The 25,342-nt window shown below is 40.0% G+C and overlaps 1 protein-coding gene across 5 annotated transcripts in view; it reads left to right on the top strand.

The window, feature by feature from the left end:
- The window catches only part of DYNC1I1 (dynein cytoplasmic 1 intermediate chain 1), a 486,729-nt gene that overhangs the window by 4,412 nt on the left and 456,975 nt on the right, over nt 1-25,342 (top strand). The window lies entirely within an intron of this gene.

Here is a 25,342-nt window from a genome sequence, read left to right as displayed (position 1 = left end):
TGTGAAACCACGCTCTGCAGGTGGGGAGCTGTGGCTGGAACCCATATCCTTATGCTGGTACTTGTGCTTAGCACCATGTGCGCTTAACCCGCTGCCCTACCTCTCGACTCCCCCGTATGTTTATTAACCATCTCCTTACTCCCTGTTTAATTCAAGGAGGTTTCTTAAACTGGATACAACAGAAACCATAGAGAGCAGGCATGTGATCATCTTCAAGTGGTCAATGAATCTGATAACACTGATACAATTTTTATGTGTTTGTGCATAAATACAAGTTTTCTAGAGAAAAAATAACAGGGTATATGACTAAAAAAGAATCTTAAGAACCTCTAATTTAGCTGTGCTCTTTAGGAAAGAGTGAAGATCACTCCGCTGAACCAGCTGATTTTACAGAACCAGCTAGGAAAAATATTCTTAGCTTTTAGTACATTTTGATATTTCACTATTGAGGCAAAGAATATGCAGGTGCAGTTCCAACGTACACTAATGCATGTTACAACACAGTGAGATCTCCAGGTGTGGCACACAGTTCTGCAATGCTTATCATTAACTGGATACTTACTGGCTCAATTATCAAAGTATTCCAACACTCTAGGAAGACTGCCTTTTTAAAACATTATTTTGTATTTTACCTTATTTATTTCTGGTAGAGAAAGATACATAGAGAAGATAGGGCAGCTAGAGAGACACAGAGAGAAAGCTTTCCTGAGCAGCTGAGGACTGGGGGCTTTGACTGTGGTATTTATTTATTTATTTATTTATTTATTTATTTATTTATTTATTTAACGTATTGCCAAGGATTATTGAATGGGATGCAGTAACAGCACTATGGATCTACCACTCCAGATGGCCTTTTTTTTTTTTTCTTTTTCTTTTTTTTGACAAGACAGAGAAACTGAGAGGGATGGGGAGGGGTGATAGAAAAGGGGAGACCTGTAGACTTGCTTCACAGCTCATGAAGCTTTCTCCCTTCAGGTGGGGAGCAAGCAGGGTGATATGTGTGCTTAACCCAGTGCATCACCACCTGACCCCCATTTATTTTTATTCCCACCAAGGTTATCTATCGCTGGTGCTCAGTGCCACTGCTCACAGTAGTCATTGTTACTTTTTTTTTTCTTATTTTTTTTATTTGATAGGACAGAAAGAAATTAAGAGGGGAGGGGTAGATAGGGAAAGGAGAAAGAAAAACCCGCAAACCTGCTTCACCACTGATGAAGTATTTCTGCTGCTGGTGGGGAGCAAGGGCTCAAACCCTTGCATCTGTCTTTGTGCTTAGTACTATGTGTTTAACCAGGTGTGCCACCAGCTGGCCCCCATGGTTGGGGTTCTTTTGCATTGTCAGGTGTGCTCTACTGGATGCACCACCACCTAATCCCATCCCAGGGTGCAGTTTTTTACCATCATCTGACAAACTAAGAATCCGATGCTTGGAATACTAAGTCTTGGAGTGATTGAAGGAAGTGAAGTAGGGGGTAGGAGAGGAGGGTATCTAGGTCTAAGTAGAAAATATTTGATTAATTACTTTATGGTGTCTATTTTAGGTCTTTCCACTTGCTTGCTGAACTTCCTGAGTCAAACTGTAGACTACTGCACACTTTTACTTTAAGGTATATATTTTCCCTGAACTTACTGATGTAGACATGTGCCCTATCCCTTGGGCCTGGCCTATAAGGCTCTGTAAGTTTGTTAGGAAGTGTGCCACCCAAAAGGGAACTAGGGAGTCCCATGAGCTAGGGAAGTTCTCACCAGAGTATTGAAGATGGAGGGTTGACATCCCAGGCCTGGTGTTTCTGGACACAGTCCAAAGTGAAACATGCAAGATGGCACTGGTTGCACTGATTTAATTGAGGTCAGCAGATACAGTATCAAATGGTATGAGTCAAGAGAAGCATGAAGAAAAACAAGCAAAGCCTAAGAGGTTCCAGGACTGGGAGAAATAAGGATTTTTACAGAGAATGAGGAAGGTTCTTTGCTGTTTTAGTGTTTAAGAAGGCAATAGATGACTATTATTATAGCCAAGTTATTTGGTAACTAAGTTTACTTTGAAAATCCCACGGTTAGGATTTGCTGTACCATATAAGGCCTCACCATGATTTATGTCATTTAATGCTACTAAAAATAACTATATCTTAGATATTAACAGGACCAGTTACTTATGATCTCCCTGGTATTAAGTTTATGGTTGATTTAATATTTCAAAAAAAGTTATTATTAGAAATGCATTAAAAATTTAAGCCCAGTGTTAGGATTCAGTTAGTACAAATTTGAAACATTAAGTTCTTAGATTAAAGGAATATTTACTCAGAACTAAAGTCTATGCATTTTAAGAGCTTGAGACATTCAATATATTTTTCCATCTCCTATTGAATAGTGATTTATAAAACTGTGAGTGCAATACTCCAAACCCAGTACAATTCTGTTTTAAGTTTCCCTTTCTGTTCTTTCTCAGCTTCTGTTTATGAGTGGGATCATCCCATACTCATCTTTGTCTTTCTGGCTTACATCATTTAACATAATTCCTTCTAACTCTACCCAAGATGAGTCGGAGAAGGTAGGTTCATTATTCTTAATAGCTGAGTAGTATTCCATTCAGTATATATACCACAACTTTCTCAGCCATTCACCCATTGTTGGGCACCTGGGTTGCTTCCAGGTTTGGGCTATTATGAAGTGTGTTGCTATGGACATAACTGTACACATATCTTTTTGGATGGGTGTGTTTGACTCCTTAGGATATATCCCTAGGAAAGGAATTATTAGGTCATATGAAAGGTCCATTTCTAGCCTTGTGAGGTTTCTGCAGACTGTTCTGCACAGGGGTTGGACCAATTTACATTCCCTTCGGTAGTACAATAGGGTTCATTTGTCCCCACACCCCCTCCAACATTTGTTGTTGCTGTCATTTCTTTCTTTCTTTTTGTATTTATTTTTTACCAGAACACTACTCAGCTCTGGCTTATGATGATTGGGGGCGACGTGGGGGGAATTGAACCTGGAACTTAAGAGTCTCAGGCATGAGAGTCTCTTTGCATAACCATTATGCTATCTACACCCCCCCCCCACACACACACTGTTTCTGATGTATGACATTCTCACAGGCTTGTAGTGGTATCTTGTTGTTGTTTTTATTTGCATTTCACTGACAATCAGTGATTTAGGGCATTTAAAAAATATTTATGTATTTATTTTATGAGGAGGGGCAGAGAACCGCTCAGCTCTAGCATATGCAGAGCTAGGGACTGAATTGAGGACTTCATGTTTACAAATTTATTGCTGTAGATATCACTACAAAATATACTAAGCAAACAGCATCAAGTGCCTCTTGAGCAACTGTAGAAATTTGAATATCAGAGTTTTCATCAGTATTGCAATATACTTCTCATTTTATATCATATGTAATGCTTCCATTCATATTTCTTTTTGACATTTTTCTTTCTTTTTAAAAATTTTTTATTTATGAAATGGAAACACTGACAAGACCATAGGATAAGAGTGGTACACTTTCATACAGTTTCCACCACCAGAACTCTGTATCCCATTCCTTTCCATGATAGCTTTCCTATTCTTTAACCCTGTGGGAGTATGGACCCAGGGTCATTATGGGGTGCAGGAGGTGGAAGGTCTGGCTTCTGTAATTGCTTTCCCACTAAACATGGGCATTGGCAGATTGATCCATACTCCCAGCCTGTCTCTCTCTTTCCCTAGTGGGGCACAGCTCTGGGGAATCGGAGTTCCAGGACATATTGGTGGGGTCGTCTGCCCAGGGAAGTCTGGTTGGCATCATGGTAACATCTGGAACCTGGTGGCTGAAAAAGTTAAGATATAAAGCCAAACAAATTGTTGACTGATCATGAACCTAAAGGGTGGACTTTTGCAGATGTAAATTTGGGGTCTCCCTTTTGGAGATAGCTATTCGATCTATTTTAGGTATATTCCAAAGGGCCCATAACTATACTAGTTTTTTCCTGAGCCTGACATCTAATATGCAGGTGGACCCAAGTTATTATCTGGGAAGATGATGTCATGGCTGGAAAAAGGACTAGAAAGCTGGATCAGGGAAGAGAGTGGCTGCCATATAGGAGAAAGGTATGTAAATATTGTTGACTGTAAAGCCCATCAATTTGATCTGGGGCCCATATTCAGCACAGGAGCCTATGTAACCTTTGTATCCCTGTAGGTCTGAGCTTGCATTCTGTGGTCATGAGTAGGAATGTTCCAAGCTGCCCCAGTATCAGGACGGATCTTTCTCAGGTGGTAGATAAGAGTATGTTCTCTAACCTGTCTTCGGAGGATGGAACATTCTCTACTCTTGTTGATCCACTCAAAGGGGTCCATTATGTTGTTCCTGATGGAAATGATCAGTAAAAATGAAAAGAGGGATCTGTTCGAGACCTAGGCCCATCATGTCTGTGTGGGAATCCTAGGACTCCCTGACTAGGGCCCCAGCTGATGGGGTGGCTTGATAGTGATTAAAGAGTAATCATTAAAGTATGCCAGTCTCTTGCCCTTATTTAGCTTTTGTAGTTCTTACTTGGATAAGGTTAGCTTTGGAGTGACTGAGGGAAATGTAATAGAAAGTAGGTGAGGAAGGTATCTAGGTCTAAGTAGAAACTATTTCATTAGGAACTTTATGGTATCTTTTTACGTCTTTCTACTTGTTTGCTTCACTTATTGACTCACTGCAGATTATTGTGCACTTTTGCTTTCAGGTAGATATTTTGCCCTAATTTATGGATAGATACATGTGTACATATGATTTATCTCATGGGACCTAGTCTATATCTAGGTTTTGGGGCACTGTTAGGAAGTGGACAACCAGAAATGGAATTAAGGGGTCCTATGAGAAAGGAAAGATCTTACCCGAGTAATGAGGCTGAAGGGTTGACATTCCATGCCTGATGTCTCTGGACACAGTCCAAAGCAGAGCATGCCCAGGTGCATGGATTAGGTTGGGATCAGCAGATGCAGTATGTCAGGAGGGGATTGAACCTGGGACTTCAGAGCCTCAGGCATGAGAGTCTCTTTGCATAACCATTATGCTATCTACACCCCCCACACACACACACATTTCTGATGTATGACATTCTCATGGGTGTAGTTGTATCTTGTCTTTATTAGCATTTTGCTGACAATCAGTGATTTGGAGTATTTTTTTTATGTTTGTTTTTATGTTTGTTGTTATATTTTTCTTTTCTTTTCTTTTTTTTAAATCTTTGTTGGCCTTCTTTAAGTCTTTTGGCCAGGGCAACATGAAGCTGGTTAGGGAGAGGGCTGGATTTCAAACACATATCAACTGGTTTCCACTGTTCTTATTGATAGAATCTCTTCTGATCCTAGTTCATTATTTCTCTGTGTAGAAAGCCAAAATTTACTGTACGGTGTAGCTATTTAGTGTGGCAGGACAAAGAGTTCCTTAACAACATGGTCACATGCTGGTAGGAAAAGCCTAATTCATGTTATCAAAGGAACTAGAATGTTGGTCATCTTCCAGTGTGGCAAAGGATAAGCAAGTCCTGCTTTCCCTTCAAGTGTACTGAACACATTTGGTTAGGCACCAAATGCTTAGTAGTCCACACATAAGACTGACCAAATTTGATTTTTCAGGGATAACTGCAAGTCTAGACTTTATTCACTGCAAAGATGAATTTACTTCAAAACTGCTCAGTGTTCTGGAGTTTGACTGGCATAATGGTTGCATCATGATCTGGAACACTACTTTGTACTAAATCCTGGGACGACCTTTGTTTACTGGCTGACCTACATTTAGTTTTTCAGTTCACATTAGTCCTGAAATCCTCACGCCAATGCTTTTGCTTCCCAAATATTACTTAATCTTATCTTTTTTGTGTTGTTGTTGCCATCACTGGGGCTTCACCACTTTGTATTGAGTTTTTCAGATAGTAACAGAGACAGGGAGAATGAGAAAGACACCAGAGCACTCAAACTTCCCTCTACGTGGTAGGGCCTAACCCCCTGGAGGTGGGGAGCTGGGGAACCTGGATCCTTAGGTAGGTCCTTGCACTTTGTGCCACGAATACTTAACATTTTTATGCTCATCTATATTCTTGACAAACTCTTAAAGAACTAAATTATTCATTTATTTTGGGGATATATGTGAGCTAAGTGTGACAAATGCACTTAGAGATTTATGTTAAGAGAAATGGCAGTCTTTAAAAGTAATGAACCTCAGACACTTTATAAGATATTTGTGCTTGACAAATGGATCTGCCTGCGAGCACATGCCAATGTGCTTCATAATGTTTTAACATTTGTTCTGCTATAATTCACTAAAGAATTAAAAATAGGGAGCCGGGCGGTAGTGTAGCGGGTTAAATGCACATGGCATGAAGGCAAGGACCCTTCATGTGTAAGGATCCTGGTTCGAGCCCCTGGCTTCCCACCTGCAGGGGGTTCAATTCACAGGTGAAACAGATCTGCAGGTGTCTTTCTCTCCCCCTCTCAATCTTCCCCTTCTCTCTCAATTTCCCTCTGTTTTATACAACAACAACAACAGCAATAACAACAATAATGACAACAACAATGATGATAAACAACAAGGACAACAAAAGGGGAAAAACCATGTAAATAAACATAAGTACAATGATAGAAATAAAAAAAGAATTAAAAATAAATTGTTTTGATCCCTCCCATCCATTTTAGGTTGGCATATGACAGTTCTTGATACATAAAAATGTAAGCAATTTCTAGAATATTGTAAAATAAGACATCCCTTTTTAGTTCCATTAAAAATCTAAACATTGTCCAGTGTCTACTTTAAATCTAACTGCAGGGATACTTTTATACCTTATAGTCAAGTATCATTAGGATTTCAGATTTTCTCTCTCACTCTCTCTCATAAAGTAGAAGTCTTTTGTGAAAAATAGAATTGGAAAAGGAGGTCTTCAATGATGCTACAAGGGTACAACCTTAGATCTGGAAATGAAAAGGCATTACCTATTCCTGCACCTGCATGCTCTCTGCCCCACTAGGGAAAGATAGAAACAGGCTGGGAGTATGGATCGACCTGCCTATGCCCATGTTGAGTGGAGAAGCAATTACAGAAGCCAAACCTTCTACGTTCTGCACCCCATAATGATCCTGGGTCCATGCTCCCAGAGAGATAAAGAATAGGAAAGCTTTCAAGGGAGGGGATGGGATACAGAACTTTGGTAGTGGGTATTGTGTGGACTTGTACTCCTCTCATCCAATGGTCTTGTCAACATTTTTATTTTTATTTTATAAATAAATTAAAAGGAAAGAAAATAAACATTCAAAAACACCAGGGACACTGGATGACAGTTTGAAGACCATGCATTTATCTATCATGGGTGTTGTGTGCTATGGGTCAACAGTGAGATGCTTCCCAGGCATCAGATTTATGGTCTCTTATCTGTGTGCTCGGTGTTTTTACATCAGTGATTCTCAGCCAGGATTGACTGTCTTCCCCAGAAGATATTTGGAAATATCTAGAGACATTTTTGGTTGTCAGACTTGGGGAGTGAAAGTGTCTTTAGGTATCTAGTGTGTAGGAATCTCAGCTGTTGTTGAACTGTCTGTAATGCACAGGGCAAAGAATCATCTGACCCATAATGTTACTATTCTTTAGATGTTCTGGTTTTCTCATTGTAATTTTCATTGCCTTAACTTAAGTCTTTTTTTCCCCCTCCTGGTTTCTTCTTTTACTAAATAAAAGCACCACATCCATGAGACAGCATAAGATTCTGAACAGAAGTCAGATGATCCCACTTAATGTCTGTGTGTGTCTCAGTTTCTTCATATATATATATATGGAAGGTTTTTAAAGTTTACCAAGTTGTTTAGTGTTAGTGAGTCCATATGTAAAAGATGAACCATGAAATTCTCATAATTTACTTGTGTACTTACAGTAGTTGGTGAGTTTGTGTGGTTGGAAGGGTCACAGACCCTGTGAAGAATGTGTTTTGACTGTGTCTCCCTTTTCAAATGACCGTGTGTCTCCTGTTTCACTATCCATCCCATTAGTATAAAAGTATCAAGGGATATTGGGAATCAGTGCATATTTTTGTGGAAGAAAGAGTAACAAAAACACTTCTTTACCTCTTTCTTTGAAAAGTATGACTTTGTACTCACTTGCAGAAGGTATAGGTTACCGCTGATTTGGAAAGATGATCTCTTTGAATGCTTTTAGAAAAAAGCATTGAGGAAAGTGAGAATCTATTTACATAAGTTAAAATGCCAAACTAAATCTCACAATGCAAATATGGACCACCCAGGGATATCATAAAGGCCAGGTTTGAGGTTTTGAATACAAATATTCTTACTTCCTCTCTTAAGCTTTTTAATATTTTTTGAATGCTATGGAGAAGACATTGGCATATCAAAAAGGGCTGAAATTCCATACTTTATACATAAATCTTAAAGGGAGAAACTGTGCTCTCTTCTCTAGGAAGTCTCTTGTTTTTAAACATAGCTATGAATTACTAATATTTGGAGGTGTACACATTGTAGATGTTAAAGTAAATAGAAAAATCAGTTGTAGGGTAGAGAAAGATAAACTCTTAAAATGTACTATTTCCCTCCTACTTTCTTCCTAATTAATCCACTTACTTTTGGGAATATGCCAGAGTGCTGGAAATATTATCTGTAGTAGCCAACAGCAGAGCTGCCTTCTGAAACACTGGGAATGTAGACAGGCAGCAATAAGGAGGGGATAGTGAAAGATGAATTAACACATAATTGTGGTCTGGGAGGTGGTGAAGTGGTAGATTGCTGAACTTGTAAGCATGAGAGGTCCTGAGTTCAATCCCTAGTACAAATGCCAAAGTGCCATTCTGATTTCTCCTTCTCCACCACCTCCTCATTTTTTTTTTTTTTTATCCCTCCAGGATTATCACTGGGGCTCTGTGCCAGCACTATGAATTCACTGCTCCTATTACATTTTTATTGGATAGGACAGAGAGAAATTGAGAGGAGATGGGATGATAGAGAGGGGGAGAGAAAGTTAGACACCCCTGCAGACTTGCTTCACCAATTGTGAAGTGACCCCTCTGCAGATGAGGAGTTGGGGGCTCAAACCAGCATCCTTGAGTGGGTCCTTGCACTTAGTACTATGTGAGCTTACGGTGTGCTACTACCCGGCCCCTGTTCTGGTTCTTTCTTTCTCACTAATAAATAAATACATACTTAAAAAAAATCCAAATTAAGGTATAGTAAACATTTTACAAATGTATTTGCCTGCCAACCTGAAATTGAAAAGGAAGGAACAACATAAAATCACCTTCTTCTATCCACCTGGTACCAGAGAAAGAGATTTGGAAAAGCTGACATAAGAGTTCTTACTCTTTGTTGGTGTCTGCTAGGTTTTCTAGGATCCTGTGGGCAAGTTCTGCAGTATATAGGGTGTCCTAGGAGATATCACCCTGGTCTCCAGAAACAGTAGAGGAGGAAAAATAAGCTTGTCTGAAACCCCTATTCTTTTTTTTAAAATTTATTTATTTATTCCTTTTGTTGCCCTTGTTGTTTTATTGTTGGTAGGTATTATTGTTATTGATGTTGTCATTGTTGGACAGGACAGAGAGAAATGGAGAGAGGAGGGGAAGACAGAGAGGGGGAGAGAAAGATAGACACCTGCAGACCTGCTTAACCGCCTGTGAAGGACTCCCCTGCAGGTGCGGAGCCGGGGGCTCCAACCAGGATCCTTACTTGGGTCCTTGCGCCAAGTGCACTTAACCCGCCCGACTCCCTTTTTTAAAAATTTGCTTCCCCCCCTTTGTTGCCCTTGATTTTTTTTATTGTTGTTGTAGTTATTATTGTTGTTGTTATTGATGTTGTCGTTTTTGGATAAGACAGACAGCAATGGAGAGAGGAGGGGAAGACAGATGGGGAGAGAAAGACAGACATCTGCAAATCTGCTTCAAGGCCTGTGAAGCGACTCCTCTGCAGGTGGGGAGCCGGGGGCTCTAACCGTGGTCCTTATGCCTGGTCCTTGCGCTTAGCGCCATGTGAGCTTAACCCACTGTGCTACCGCCCCACCCCCTGAAGCCCCTGTTCTTTGGGGGCACCTTAGAAATGGGCAAGCTTATCTGGGTTAAAAGCTCTTCACAGTGGCTACTGTAATTCAAGATTATTTTTGGTAAGGTTAACCTGCATGTTCAGTCTAAAAGCAAAATTTTATTCACTTGAGACACCCCCCCCCCCCAACCCGTTCTAGTTTAACCAGAGCCAAATCAAACTCTAGACACAGTCTGGTCCTCAAATTGGGCCAAGGCTGAACCTGGGTCCAACCCGCTAGTTGTGGACTCAGTCCAAAACAACAGCAACAAAATTGTTCAATTAAAGTCTGAAAGCAAAACTAGAATCTGAGAAAGACTTAGCCCAGGACCTCCAATGGCAGCAAGAAAATATAGCTTTCAGTAGGTATCTATGTCTGTTTGTTTATTGCTCCTGGTGACTGAGGTGGTTTTGTTCATTTCCCTTATCTGACACCCAGTGTTTTAAAGACCAACTGAAGTATAGTAAACATGATGGGAAAGGATCTAAGTTGGGAGTGAGAGTGTTTTTCAGACATCTATCATGGAGAGAAGAGAGATTGTACTTGTGTGTCAACAGCTATACCATTAAGCCCCCAATAATGGAAGATATAAAATTGAAAAAGAAAAAGTTTATTTTGAGGGGCTAGGGAGACAGCATAATGGCTGTGCTAAAAGGCTTTAATACCTGAACTACTAAAGGTCCCAAGCTGAGTTCCCAGCATCAGGAGCTAGAGCTCAGCGATGCTGTGGGGAGGGGTTGGGAGTGGGGCAAGTATATTGGAACAAAAGTTTCTTCTAATCAGGCAATATCCTTTGTAGTCAATAGACACTCTGGGGAGCCGTAGAATACCAGAAGATGAGAGTAAGGAAAAGGAAGTTATATCAGCCAAAAAGACAGGTTGGTTACGAGAAATTTTTTATTCTCTAGAGGATAGCATTGGTCTAGTAGACAGACTACTTAACTAGTGCTGACCCGGCCAGTCCTCATTAACTGGTTTATAAACTTTCTGGGAGAAAATGTAGAATGAGAAGGTCTTTAACTCGGGTGTGGGTTCTAATCATTCTGTGTGATTAATGACACAATGATTTCTTGGTTTTCACAGATTTAAGGTTCTTAGTCTTTAAAGAAAATGTTATTAATGGGGGGGGTGGCCAGTAGCATGGCGGGTTAAGTGCACATGGAACAAAGTGCTAGGACCAGCACAAGGATCCCAGTACAAGCCTCCAGCTCCCCACTTGCGGGGAGAGGGGGTCGCTTCACAAGTAGTGAGTGAAGCAGGTCTGCAGGTGTCTATCTTTCTCTCCTCCTTTCTGTCTTCTCCTCCTCTCTCGATTTCTCTCTGTCCTATCCAACAACAACAACAGCAAAGCCTTGGTACCACATTTGACCTACTCTATCACCAGATAAGACACGGGCTGTGGTGTCTCCTCCTTTGGTTATGTCATTGTCTTGCAACATGAATGAAAAAGCTGCCTGGAACAGTGATATTGTACATGAGTGAGGCCTAGTTCCACAAAAAAGAAATGAAAAGCATACTACATACACCAGAACCCTCAATTACAATTACCATATTCTTTTAAATATGAAAATTGTAAAGAATAGAGAACTAAAATAAATAAATTACCTAGGAGATAGACTTGCCACCCTGAATGATTATCTTATATAAGAAATGTATTCCAAAGTGCACATAGCACAAAGCGTAAGGACTGGCATAAGGATCCCAGTTTGAGTTCCCCACTTGCAGGGGAGTCACTTCACAAGCAGTGAAGAAGGTCTGCAGGTGTCTATCTTCTCTCCCTCTGTCTTCCCCTCCTCTCTCCATTTCTCTCTGTCCTAAACAACAACAATGACATCAATAACAAAAACAGTAATAACTGCAACAATAATAATAACTGCAACAACAACAAAAAACAAGGGCAACAGAAGGAATAATAATGAAAAAAAGGGATGTATTCCAAATGCTAAGATGTCTATTTTGAGCACATAACTTCTCACTTTTTCTTTTTTTAAAATTTTCTTAAATTTATTTTAAAATGGATACATTATCAAAATCATAGGATAAGAGGGGTACAACTCCACACAATTCCCACCACCAGATCTCTGTATCCCATCCCCATCCCTGATATCTTTCCTTTTCATTCTTTATACCTCTGGGAGTATGGACCCAAGGCTATTGTGGGATGTAGAAGGTAGAAGGTCTGGCTTCTGTAATAGCTTCCCTGCTGAACATGGGCATTGACTGGTCGATCCATACTCCCAGCCTGACTCTCTCTTTCTCTAGTAGGGTAGGGCTCTGGGGAAGCAGAGCTCCAGGACACATTGGTTCCCTCTGTCCAGGGAAGTCTGGTCAGCATCATGCTAGCATCTGGAACCTGGTGGCCAAGTAATGAAGCTGAAGGGTTGTCATTCCATACCTGAAGTCTTTGGACACAGTCTGAAGTGAAGCATGCTGAGGTGGTACTCATTGCTTTGATTAGGCTGGGATTGGTGGATGCAATGTTATTTGCTATGAATTGAGGGAAGCATGCAGGAAAGTGCACCCCACCCTAGAGGTTCGAGGACTGGGGCAAATACAGGCTCTATAGTGGAAATGTGAGGTTCCTGCTGTCTTAGGTTTCAAGAATACAATAGATAGTTATTGTTATAATAATCACATTATTTGGTAATTGGGCTAACTTTGAAAAATCCCTTTGTTAGGCTTTGCTGTATAATACCCAACATCACCATAATTTATGTCCTTTGACATTATTTGTATATAGCTGTGCCACTGGTTGCTTCTATGCTCCCTGGTCTAGGCTTTTGAGAAAGTCAACATATCAAAGGCTTAGCCTATGAATTAAAAAGACTCAGTCTGTGCTTTAAAAAGGTTGAGACATACAATCATTTTTTCCCTCTCATATTAATTAAATTGTGATTTATATGACTACAAATTAATAGGAGTGTACATAAACACCATTCCCACCATGAAAAGAATGTGTCCCATTTCACCTACCTGTCTCCGCCACCCCAGGAAGCCGAATATCCACCCTCACCCTCACCCCAGGGTTTTTACTTTGGTGTCCTACTCCAGATTTAGTCAAATCTTGCTTTGAGTTTCCCTTTCTGTTCTTCTTTCTCAACTTCTGTTGATGAGTGGGATCATCCCATACTCATCTTTATCTTTCTGACCTAGCTCACTTAATATAATTCCTTCTAGCTCATCCATCATGGGTCAGAGAAGGTGGGCTCGTTGTTCTTAATAGCTGCGTAGTATTCCAGTGTGGAAACTAGCAAATACTTAGAGGAAAATTTAGTTTTAATAAATACTGTTGCAGGGTCTCAGAAATGGTTCAGCAGTTAAAACATAGTCCTTAAAAGGCCCTGGGGTTGGATCTCCAACCCCACATAGATGATCATGGATAGTACCAAGGGAAGGAACTTCATAGATGGTAGAATGGTGCTTTGGTTTCTCTGTCACTGCCTTCCTCCCTTACTCTCTATTCATTCTTAAAAATACAGAATGAAATTAGGCTGCTTGGGCAGTGGTATCATGCTTGTGCAAAGCCCTAGGTTTATTCTCTTGCACCAAATATAAAAAATAAATTATAAGGGGCCAGGTGGGGGCACACTTGGTTGAGTGCACATGTTACAATGGGCAAGAACCCAGGTTCAAGCCCTTGGTCTCCACCTGCAGGGGGAAAGCTTCACGAATGGTGAAGCAGGGCTGCAGGTATCTCTCTGTCTCTCTCCCTCTCTAATTCCCCCTTCCCTCTCAGTTTCTGGCTGTCTCTATCCAATAAACAAATAAAGATAATAAAAAAAATTAAAAAATATAAATTATAATGGCAGCTTATATGATAGGTTGCAAGGGTAGGGAAAGCAAACATAGAAACAGAAGTATTTATAAGGATTTTGCAATGATATCCATGAAAACTGATATAACTTGAGCAAGGTAATAGAGGAGGTAGCAAAAAGTATCCAGGTTCTAGAAATGCTGGAAAGTAAACCCTGGCCTGAATAACTTGCTGATGGATTGAATGTGGGATTTAACAAAGAGAAATCAGGAATATCTTCAAGATTTTTGGTGGGAAGGCTAGAGTTTCTTTAAACTGAAGTATGGAAGAGTGGTAGTTTAATGGATAACTGGGCTGCAAGTGTCCAATTTGTCATGCCAGATGCTGACTGTGATTTTCCTGAAAAGCACAGAAGGTCCATACTCTCAGAGGGATAAAGAATAGGGAACCTTCCATTGGAGGGGATGGGATATAGAACTCTGGATGTGGGCATTGTATCCTTCTTATTCCATGATGTTGTCAATCATTATTAGATTAATAATAATAATAATAATAATGCACAGGAGAAGATGATGTCATGGGGGCACAGACTTTTGGAGATGGGTGTGATATGGAACTATACTTTGTATTCTTACAGTCTTGTAACCAATTCACTATTTGTCATAAATAAAAAATGACTAGAAGAAAGAAACGAGGAAGGAAGGAAGGAAGGAAGGAAGAAAAAGAGAAAGAAAAAAGAAAGAAAGGAAGGAGAAAAATAGAAAAATGATGTAAACCACCTTGTCAGGGTGTTCCAGTCCCTGGATGCACTAGAGAAAGCGCGAAAGAATCAACTTTTTTTTTATTGCTTTATTTATAAAAAAGAAACACTGACAAAACCATAGGATAAGAGGTACAATTCCACACATTCCCACCACCAGAACTCTGTATCCCATCTCCTCCCCTGATAGCTTTCCTATTCTTTATCCCTCTGGGAGTATGGACCCAATGTCACTGTGGGGTGCAGAAGAAGGTGGAAGGTCTGACTTCTTTAATTGCTTTCCTGCTGAACATGGGCGTCAATCCATTATCCCAGTCTGCCTCTCTCTTTCCCTAGTAGGGTGGGGTTCTGGGGAATTGGAGCTCCAGCACACACTGGTGGGGTTGTCTGTCCAGGGAAGTCCAGTTGGCATCATGGTAGCATTTGGAACCTGGTGGCTGAAAAGAATTAACATATAAAGCCAAACAAATTGTTGACTAATCATGAACCGAAAGGCTGGAATAGTGCAGATAAAGAGTTGGGGGGGGGGGGTGTCTCCATTTTGTAGATAGCTAGTAGGCCTATTTTAGTTATATTCCAAAAGCCTATGATTATACTAGTTTTTTTTTTTTTTTTTTTTCCCCTGAGCCTGAAATCTGATATACAGGTGGATCCAGGTTATTGTCTTGAGTAGATGATGTCATGGCTGGAAAAAGGACCAGAAAGCTGGATCAGGGAAGAGAGTAGCTCCCAAATATTGGAAAGGTGTATAAATATTGTTGACTGTAAACCCCATCTATTTGATGTGATCTGGGGCCCATATTCAGCTTAGGAGCCTTAGATCTGAGCTCACATTCTGTGGTCATGAGTAGGAACGTTCCAAGCTGCCCCAATATTAGGACCCATCTTCCTCAGGTGTCGCATAGAGTATGTTGTCTAGTCTCCCTTCAGAGGATGGAACATTTTCTACAATTGTTGATCCAAGCTGAGGGCAAGGTCCAATGGGGGCCCACAAAGGGGTCTATTGTGTTGCTCCTGATAGAGATGATCAGTAACAATGGAGAGAAGGATTTATTCCAGGTCTAGGCCTATCATGTCTGTTTGGGAATCTCAGGACTTCCCGAATAGGGCCTCAGCTGATGGAGTGACCTGATAGTGACTAAACAGTCATAGTTAAAGTATGCCAGTCTCTTGCCCTTAAAGAATCAACTCTTTCTTGTTCTGGTTTTGAATATTCTGTCCTCCTTGAACTATAATAGATTTATTTATTTATTTATTCATTTAGTTTTTATACAGTGGTTCACTAACTGTATGGTGTTTTTCATTACACCTGGTCAACACCTGCAATGTTTGGCATGGTCTATCTTAGTGTTAATTTTAGAGAGATGTCTTCTAAAAACAAGTTCTACATTTATTTAGGATTGGTACAGATTTACAAAAGAATTAAAAATAACCAAATAAGAAGTAGGGCAAATAACTAAACAGTTTTATAAATAAGAGATACATATGACCCACAGAAACATAAAGCAATACTCCAATTATTGTTAGAGAAGTGCAAATTAAAACTACACTGAGATACCATCTCACACTTTAGATAATGGCTTGCATCAACAAACCAGGAAATGACAGGTGTTGGTGAGTTTGTAGAGAAAAAGGAATTCTGCTATACTGCTGGTAGGAATGCAAATTAGTACAGTCCCTTTGGAAGACTGTATGGAGAGTCATTAAACAAATAAAAATGGAATTACTTTAAGGTCTAGTGATACCCACTCTTGGGCAGTTATCCAAAGGACACTCAAACATCTAATTCAAGGTGACATTTGCACAGCTATTCCAAAGCTGCATTACTCACAATAGCCAAAGAGTGGACACAAGCCTAAATGTCCATTAACAGATGACTTATTACAGAAGTTATAGGATATGAATACTACTTTGCAATCCAAAAGCTGTATTGTATCCTTTGAGACAAAATGGACAGAACTGGAGGTGATTATGCTTAACAAAATAAGTAGAGAGATGAAAGACAATTACTAGATGGTTCCATTCATAGGTGGAATCTAGAGAACTGAAACACATGAACCTGAAAAAAAATTAAAAAATAAACAAACTGTTTCTAAGACTTGTGAGAACTATGGTGGTTATCTTTGGGAGGCGGGAGAATAAGGGGTACAGAACATTGGTGATGGGTGTGTGTGGTGTGGAACTATACATCTTACAATCTTATAACCTACTATCAATCACAAATAAAAATAAAAAGGACAAGTTCTAGTTTAATTCTCAGAAAGTAATCACACTGCATTGCTATTTTATTATTTCCAAACTCTTGGAAAGTACCTCCTATCACCATCTCCTGAAAACTCTAATACGATTGTTCAAATTGGGAAAGAATTTTCATGTCTCCACTCTGCTACTTCTCAAGACTAAGACTGGGTGACAAAGGTCAATCAAGGCAGCCAAATAAATAGAGAGGAAAATAGCTAAGTTCATGTTACTACTTTCTTTGAGGTTTTTGTCACATAGTCTTAAAAACTGAGATTTTTTTATTATTTATAAAAAGGAAACACTGATAAAACCATAGGATAAGAGGGGTGCAACTCCACACAGTCCCCACCACCAGAACTCTGTATCCCATCCCCTCCCCTGATAGCTTTCCTATTCTTTAACCCTCTGGGAGCATGGACCCAAGGTCATTATGGGATGTAGAAGGTGGAAGGTCTGGCTTCTGTAATTGCTTTCCTGTTGAACATGGGCATTAACAGGTCAATCCATACTCCTAGCCTGCCTCTCTGTCTCCTAGTGGGATGGGGCTCTGGGGAATCGGAGTTCCAGGACATATTGGTGGGGTTGTTCTCCAGGGAAGAGATAAATTTTTCTTCCACTTAAATCCTTTCTGCCAAAATCGGTTTTCTTCAAAAGCTTATACAAGCAAGCCTGCATCCTGTTTTTCACTTGAAGAGACAGATGGTTGTAACTAACTTTAGCTAAATTAGTGGAAAAAAAATCTAGAATTCAAAAAATACACATGAGAATCAGAAATGTTTAAGCCTTTTAGAGCTGGCTGAAAAATCTGTTGTGAATATTGCCTCATACCACTGAGTTATCCATTCATGTACAAAGTGCTGTACGCTGGGCCAGGCTTGACACTGTGCAGCCAAGTTTTTTCAGATGGGTATTTGCATTCTAAAAGGGATAGAAAAGGTTGTGTTGATGACAGATCCTCAAATCCTAGGGTGGCATTCAGCCTTTGTGCTGACATGGTCTGTAAGAAATATGCCATGGCTCTGCATTTCTGGCAGGATTGATTTTATACACTCTGATGGGCAGCCTCAGGAAGCTGAGGATACAGGGTAAGCTTTGTTAAGTATATCCTTGATGTGTTTGTGCCTTGAGCTATCCAGGGATGTATTCTCTATTTTTTCCCCCTTCATTCTCTTATATATTTAAACAAGTAGAGAAGAGCTTGCTTTGGCTATTCTTTCTCTCTCTCTCTCTCTCTCTCTCTCTCTTTCTTCCTTCCCTCCTTCCCTCCTTCCTTCCTTTCTTTCTTTCTTTCTTTCTTTCTTTCTTTCTTTCTTTCTTTCTTTCTTTCTTTCTTTCTTCTTCCTTCCTTCCTTTCTTTCTTTCTTTTTCATTTCCTTTCATTTTTTCACTAGGATTATGGCTGGTACACAGTTCCTGCATGATAACTCCACCTCTCTAAGCAGTGTTTTTTTTTTTTTTTTCTCCTTTTCCCTGATCCAGAATGAGAAGGGGAGAGAAGGAGTCAAAAGGGAAGACACCTCAAGTATTGCTCCACAGCTTGTGAAACTTCTTCTTTGCTGGTGGGGACTGAATGCTTGAAACCTGGGTCCTCATAAATAGTAATGTGTGCATTCTGCTGGGTGCACTACTGCCCAGCCCCTTCTTTGGTTCTTCTGTTGTTGTACTTCCTTACAGACATAAATTGTAGGTCACAAGTATACTCAGTATTAATATTTTGGTCCTCATGGTAGTCAGTGCCTAAATAAGACAGTCTCCTGTGGTAGTAACCACCCCTTCCCCCCTCTCTCTTTACCAGAGCACCGCTTAGCTCTGGTTTATGGTGATGTGGGGAACTGAGCCTGGGACTTCGAAGCTTCAGGCATGAGAGTCTCTTTGCATAACCATTATACTGTCTCTCTGCCCATAAAAAGTCTCTCATTACACTCAAATGTACTATACAAATACTATAATCAATGGAGTAATGCCACGCAAAATAAAGACTGATAATAATGGGCAAAAATGAAAATCCAATTATAATGTCAAACTTGCAATTTTCAAGTTCATCTTTCAAACTCATGTAACTACACTTATCAACAATAAAGGATGTATACATAGCAATGGATATGTGCATTTCCAAAACAAGGTTTATTAAATGATAGTTGCTCTTACCATGCAGAGTAGATTCTAAAAGACCTAATTTTTTAACTACAGATATTGTTGCCTGTGACTACTAAATTGTTTTTGTAACTCACCAGTGAATTGCAACCCATGTAATGTGTACATTACATGCTCAGGATATATGATCTGTTCTTGTGCTTGCTTGTACTTCTGTGTTTCGCTGCTGCCTACAGAATAATTTGGACATTGTTGTTGTTGTTGTTGTTATTAGTTTCTGGGACCTTGTACTTGCATGATTCCACTCATCCCAGTGGATTACTCCTCCTATCTATCTTTCTTTCTCTCTCTCTTTTTTTTTCTCCTTTCAATTTCAGATAGAAAGAGACAGAGAGGGAAAGATAGTGATAGGAGAGAAAGAGAAAGATACCACAGTACTCCTCCATTATTCCTGGAACTGCTATTTGGTGGTGTGTGTGCTACTCTTGGCTCAAATCCAGGCCCGAGAGCATGGTAAAGTGAGCACTGTATCCTTTTAACACAAAGCATAGCAGATCTTTGGTTTTTGGGTAACCAAATGATTCAGGTCTGCTTGGGACTTTCCTGTGTTTAGCACTGAAAGTCCTGCTTGCAGAGAACCCCCTTGCTTTTGTGCAAACTGAGATGACTGGTCACTTAACCTGGGGATCTGATCTTTGACTATATTCCCATCCATCTTCCACCATCTTCTTTTATACTCAGTGTTCCATTCATATTCAATTACTTGTCCCACAGACAGGCCATTCTCTTTCCTACCTCCCTGCCTTTGTTCCTGTGTCCCTGGCATGTTCCACTTACCTTCTGTTGTCCTCAGCTATTCCTCTGTGATATTTTGTTTAGTCACCTCCTCTATGGATGCTTTCGTTGACTTCTGTGAGCACAGTAGTGCCAAAGATTACATTGCTTTATCAGGTCTTTAAGAGCTCCACATTTTTTTTTTTGTAACTATCTTATTCTTTATCAGCTGTAGAAAAGATTTGAGAAGGAAAATTGTACAGTGAATGACCATTTTAAAGAAATAATACAAGGGAAAAGTAATAAAGTGATATAAATGCTAGGGCCAAGGGGCAAAGGGTGAGTGAGAAAAATAAAAAGTTCCTGGCAGCAGTTAAGCCTGTTGGAGACTGGATTTGAATCTTGACTTTTCACCTGTCAAAGTTATTTGCTTTGGGTGTGAGAAGCAGGTACTACCTTAGCAGTTCTATTCTCCATATGCATTCTCTGCTCATCATAAATTCACATTGTTCTTGAAAATTAGGTAAATTTAGTTTCAAATACCTATGTGTTTTGTAGTTAATTTTAGAGGGTTTTAAATGAAGTGCTTTTAAGATGTAGAGATCTCTTAGTGACTAATACTTTATTTTATTTTATCTATGTTTAGGAAAGTGAAACAAATTGACTTTGTCAACATTTACATTGCTAATTTATATCAAGAAATTCTTTTTTATTATCTAGAATTAAATTTATCCTTCCTTTATTTTTACTAATGTCTTGATTTGATTTTCTCTAGTTTAACAACTTAAATTTGTTCTCATTTGTAGGTAGCAAAAAATCTCTGGACAGCTTGAATTTCTTGCATCCTCTATCAGATAGAATATCCACTTTAGTCTGGCCCTGTGTCTGCTACTATGTTGACTTAACTCTGCTGCATAGGAAATCTAGTTCCTTTGTTAGGACTTCAGGTCAAGGATGCAGAGTCAAAGTAGAGCTAATCATGTCCGATTATTTGCTTGTTATCAGTTATTTTTAAATCAGCTCCAAAGGTTTACCTGAGAGTAGTTTATTTTTAGACATAATCATTTATCATTTTAGCAACTCAGAGAAAACAGCTTAAAGTGCAATAGATGGCTCTCTTCTAAAGCACTAATATTTTGTATCACATTGGAGAGAAATCCCAATGATTTATCCCTCAGATATTTGGGATAGATTTTAGGTTACTGGATTTATTTTGCTTGAGGTAAGCAATAGGAAAAGACTGTCAACTATGAATTGAATGAATTTTGCAAAATAAACCTTTTTAAATTCAGACAACAGAAATTAAAATATATAAACCAGGTAAGGAAAAAAATTATATCAATGGGCATATAGTGGTAGTGAATTAGAAAAGAGTTTAGTGGGGCCGAGTAGTGCTGCACCTGGTTGAGTGTACATGTAACAGTGCACAAGGACCTGGGTTCAAACTCCCCTGTTCCCACCTGCAGGGGTGGTGGTTGGGGGGCTGCTAGTGGTAAAGCAGGTCTGCAGGTGTCTCTCTGTCTCTCTCCCTCTGTCTTTCTCCCTCCACTCTCAATTTCTAGCTGTCTCTATCCAATAAATAAATTAATTTAATTAAAAAAAGAAAAGAGTTTAGTGGATGAGGCAGTGCTAGGATTGTAAGGTGGCTGCATATTTGCACAGATGTATTTTAAAAAAATCAGTTTTTACTGACTCCCATGGGGGAAAACATGTGACATAAGAAGGAAGAACTTCACTGAGTTTCATCATTTTGGACTTTATTTACTTATGTGCCACTAGGGTTATTGCTGGGACTTGCTAACCTCACAGGATCCACTGCTCCTGGTGGCCATTTTCCCCCGTTTTCTTTCTTCTTATGTGATAGGGAGAAATTGAGAGGGAAGAGGGTGATAAAGAGGGAGAAAGAGAGGTACCAATAGTACTCATTCCTTGAGGTGGGGAGCAGGGGCTGAAACCTGATCATTAGGCTTGGTAATGTGTGTGCTCAACCAACCAGCTGTGCCATCACCTAGCCCCTTAACACAATTTATTGATGATTATACATTTTCTCATAGAGGAAGACTTCATATTTCTATTTGATGGCTGTTTGACAGTTCAGCAAACATTTATTAAGAACTCACAGATAAACACAGAAAGTGGAGAGATGTGGCCCTACCCATAAAGGAACTTTCAATGTAATTGTAGAGACATAAGTAGAACTCAACCATGCAATGTGGCCCATGTGCAACTTGGACAGGGTCCTCTAGGGTCACTTGAGATGATTGTTTAGGTTGGGTTTGATGCCCTAGTAGCCACTCTGAAAGGATGCCATTGATCTGATACAGAACTACCAGATCAAGCCCTCCATCCCCTTCTGCAGGAGGGAAGCTTCACTAGAAGTGGAGCAGTGCTAAAGGAATCTTTTTTCTGTTCCTTTACGTTTCTATTTCTCTCTGACTTTTACTAGCTATTGATAAGAAAGATAAAGGAACACGGCAAAAAAATATGGCCACTGGGAACAGTAGAACAGTGTAGGCACACAGCCCTAGCACTAATCCTGATGGCAAAAGAAAAAAAGAGAGAATCATTAATTAATAAGTGGAAAAAATACCTTGTTTGTTTTTTGAATTTGCAAAGGCTCAGCATCAGGAAACAACTTGGGACAGTCCAGTAAAATGAAAAACAGAGAGTGGGGTGATAACACAGAGTGACAAGCAATAAAAAACATCTTATGTGCCATGCTATGGAATTAGAACATGTTTGCCAGCTAAATATGAGTTATCAATGTGTTTTAGGCAGGGGATTGTACTCAACAGTTTTGAGTGACAGAAAGATCACCTTGACACATTGTGGATGGATGATCCTTGATAGAGCAAGGAGACGGAACAGTAATTTAGAAGAATATTTCAGTTGTCAGATGGACAGTGATGAAGACTGACATTGGCACTGTGAGTGGATATAGATAAGCAAGGGCAGATTTGGGAATATTTGGTAATACGATAGGGAGTACTAGTGAAATCCGAGGTAGTGTCGGGATTTGGGGGACGATCAAGGAAAAGACAAGACCACAAGGTGGCAGCAGTGCACAGCAAACTTTACTGGACTGTGGGAGATACTTGACCAGGACTTCATGAGTAGGACTATTCACAGAAAGAAACTTCCCAGTGCTCCCAGTATGGACCAACACTCTCAAATGAGAGAGGAAACCATAGAGGGACTTCTGTATGTAGGCAATGCCACTGAGTGTTAAGGTGCAGAGTCTTTCAGGCAGAGATCTCTGAAGGGAAGTGGTAGTTTAAAGATTCTTAAAATTAAAGCTTGTCTTATTTATGTTTATCATGTACTAGATTTTGGGTATGTTTTTTCAGATGGATCTAAATGCTCATTGGAGTTCTATATAAAGTAAATTTCTTATTAATGAAATTGTGTTTCGTGTTTGCTGGTTTTAAGCTAATAATCATAATCTGATAGACAAGTGAAACAACATATGAATGACTGCTGCTTATCAGAAGCTTACTGATAGCCTCTTCCATATCAAAGGTCGGCATTAGATGTCTGGGAGTTATGGCTTTTGCCTGATAACCCAGCTATGCTTGAGCAATATTCAGATCGCTCACTGGAAACAGTATTTCAGGTATGGGGTTAGATAGTAAAGCTGAAACTGAACATTTGATATGAATGTTCCCCAAATCAAGGACCTGGGTTCAAGCCCCCTGCTTCCCACTTGCAGGAGGGAAGCTTCATGAGTGGCGAAGCACTGCTGCAGGTGCCTCTCCCCCATCCACTCCTCTTCCTCAGTTTCTCTCTGACTTGTCAGATAAAGGAAAATAATAAATAAGTAAATAAGTAAATAAATAAATGAAGAGAAGAGAAGAGAAGAATAGGCACCAGAAGTAGTGGATTTGTGAGGGAAGCACAGAAACCCAGCAAAAACCTTGGTGGCAATAAAGATAGAAAAGGAGACACTTGGGGAGTCGGGCTGTAGCGCAGCGGGTTAAGCGCAGGTGGCGCAAAGCACAAGGACCGGCATAAGGATCCCGGTTCGAACCCCGGCTCCCCACCTGCAGGGGAGTCGCTTCACAGGTGGTGAAGCAGGTCTGCAGGTGTCTATCTTTCTCTCCTCCTCTCTGTCTTCCCCTCCTCTCTCCATTTCTCTCTGTCCTATCCAACAACAATAATAACTACAACAATAAAACAACAAGGGCAACAAAAGGGAATAAATAAAATAAATATTAAAAAAAAAAAGGAGACACTTTTTAAAGGTGAAAGGACTGCCATACAGGATAGCTCATCTAAAAATGTGCCTGCTTTGCCATGTGTACAATACAGGCTGAAGTCTCCAGTACAACACTTGAGAGTACTGGAGCAGTGGAGGTAGTAGCTCCAGTAATATGATGTCTTTCCTTCTATCTCTTTCTCTCTGAAAATGAGTGGTGAAGTGCACGATTTCTCCCCCCCCTCTCTTCCTTGCTGTATTTCTTTTTTTTTTTAATTTAACAACTTTATTGAGAAAAAATGTTGATTTACATAGTTGTTATCACATCCATATTGATTTTTTTTTAAATTTTTTATTTATAAAAGGAAACACTGACAAAAACCATGGGATAAAAATGGTATAACTCCACACAATTCCTGTTGTTTTCGCTGGGCTGGCTTCATGGGTGGGAGATAGAGACGACCAGAAACTCATGGCTGAGCTGAGAACGCAGTTTATTCATGAGCGAGCAAGCAGTCCAACAAAATAATCACCACACAATGGGCTCCTCCATCTCTCTCCTCTGGCCTCAGCGTCTGGAACCAAAGAATTATGTAGGATAAGGGGCGGGGAGAAGCAAGAAGTGCAAAAAGGCAGACTAAACCAAAATCTCCCGGAGGCAGGGGGAGTGAGACCAAACTAATGTAATAGAATGACGATGTAAATAGACCACAATGTCAAGAAATGTAACAGAAGGGATCCCAGAAGCAGAACTAGAAGCATACCAACAATTACCCCTTTTCTTTTTAACTAATTGACCATAGTATCAGGAGTATGGGATGAACAGAAACCTATATCATACAGGCATTTTAAAAAAAAAAAAAAAGTGGCACAAACATGGAGGAACAAGTAAGCGAGCAACAAGAACCAGTGTGATGCCAAGGGAAGGCCTGAGGAGGGTGTTTCTTGCCTCTGTGGGATTCTCTTGCCTCAATGGGCATTTCCTGCCTCTGTGGGCATTACCTAGCATGGAGGGGGGGGGTAATGGCCTATAGAGTCCCAAGGCAGCTGGCTGCAGTCAGTCTTTGAGAAACCCAGCAGCATAAAGGGAAGCTACTGTAGTGTTGTGTACCATTAAGTCCAATAGAAGTGCCAGTTCAAAGCAGATGTCCACTGAAGAATGCCAGGGGGTGGAACGTTGCATGAGGCAGGTCAGCCACTGGAATTCCGCTTTTATGTAGAGAACTTGACAGCTGCAATTTACTTACTTATGAAACAAAACTTGTAGCAGGTTAGAAGTTTACCACAATTGATAACTCAATGATTGGTTTAAGTATCTTTATAAGTTTGGAAGGTCTTTCTCGTTTATTTTTAAGGCTGCTTAACCAATTTAAGTGTAATAAAATGTGGTAAGGCAAAGAACCACTGCTAGAGCCTCAGGCAATGAGAATCATTAGCATAACCATGTGCAATCCACCGTTTCTAATTGAGAAGTTATTTGAGAGCTTCATATAT

The sequence above is a fragment of the Erinaceus europaeus genome, chromosome 8 (assembly GCF_950295315.1).
Source record: "Erinaceus europaeus chromosome 8, mEriEur2.1, whole genome shotgun sequence".
Taxonomy (NCBI): domain Eukaryota; kingdom Metazoa; phylum Chordata; class Mammalia; order Eulipotyphla; family Erinaceidae; genus Erinaceus; species Erinaceus europaeus.
The sequence above is the reverse complement of the archived record's forward strand: the minus strand, read 5'-3'. Positions and strand labels throughout refer to the sequence as shown.